We start from the raw sequence: 1,450 nt of genomic DNA, 5'->3' as shown, positions 1-1,450 counted from the left end.
AATTTTCTCAGTTTTAACGACCAGAAAACTGAAGTCATCGTCTTTAGTCCTAGCTCAGCTGCCTCCTCAGATCCTGCAAACCTGGACTCACTTCAGCCCTATCTCAAGCACACTGTTAGAAATCTCGGGGTGGTTTTTGACTCGGATTTTAAGTTTGACAAACAGATCAGTTCAGTTCTGCAGAAAAGTTTTTTCCAACTGCGGCAGGTAGCTAAGCTCAAGCCAGTGTTATCCAGACCCAACCTTGAAACATTAGTCCATGCCTTCATCACAACCCGCCTGGACTATTGTAACTCACTTTATGCTGGGGTCAGTCAGGCGTCCATTTCACGTCTCCAGCTCGTCCAAAATGCAGCTGCTCGGCTTTTAACTGGTACACGTAGGTCTGAGCACATCACACCTGTTCTGTCCTCCCTTCACTGGCTTCCTGTGCGATCCAGAATCGACTTCAAGATTCTCCTCCTGACATATAAGTGCCTAAATGGCCTCGCACCCCTCTACCTCTCCGAGCTCCTGGAACCATATGTTCCGTCTCGGGCCCTGAGATCATCGGACCAGCTTCTTTTGGTCGTTCCGAAATCACGCCTGAAGCTCCGAGGGGATCGAGCTTTTTCAGTCAGAGGTCCCAACCTGTGGAACAACTTGCCCCTCAACATCAGGCAGGCCTCCTCCCTCCTGATGTTCAAATCCCTCCTTAAAACGCACCTGTTTGCTCTGGCGTTTAATACTGTGTGAGTTAGTTTATTTTGTTCTGTGTACCTCATTTTAAATTCTGTTGTTTTATGATTGACGTTTATTTTTACTGCTTGTTTTTCCTTAGTGTGATCATTAGTGTGTGTTATTGCTCCAGTAATTTTAATTCTGTATGATGTTTTTGTTTTGCTGCCTATATTTTGCTACATTTCTGTTAAGCACTTTGATAACAGTTTATCTGTTTTAAATTGTGCTCTACAAATAAAGATGACTTGACTTGACTTGACTTCCTTTAGATTTTAGCTAACTATTTTACTACATTTAGCTTTTAGCTAGTCTTTCACTAGTTTTAGCTCACATTTCGCTACTTTTAGCTAGCATTTTGCATCATGAGCTTAGGATAGTGGTTGAATGAAGGAACACATGAACACAGGCGGCTACATGACCGTCCTCCACAGGGTCAGCGGCTCAGGCTTGGAGAAGAGGTGAGGAGGTCAGACGACCAGGAAAGCTGCTCCTCCTGAGAAGAGCAGGACGCTCCTGAATGACTCCCTGAGGAGGTGCTTCAGACATCGCCCTGCAGGAGACCCCGTCACATTGAAGGCCTTGTGGTCTCCAGGAGGAGAACCTGTCACGTTGGAGGCCTTGTGGTCTTCAGGAGGAAACCCCATCACGTTGGAGGCCTTGTGGTCTTCAGGAGTTAAACCCCATCACGTTGGAGGCCTTGTGGTCTCCAGGAGTTAAACCCTGTCACGTT

The sequence above is a fragment of the Nematolebias whitei genome, chromosome 22 (assembly GCF_014905685.2).
Source record: "Nematolebias whitei isolate Nwh7 chromosome 22, NemWhi1, whole genome shotgun sequence".
Lineage (NCBI taxonomy): Eukaryota > Metazoa > Chordata > Actinopteri > Cyprinodontiformes > Rivulidae > Nematolebias > Nematolebias whitei.
This window is presented reverse-complemented; position numbering follows the sequence as displayed.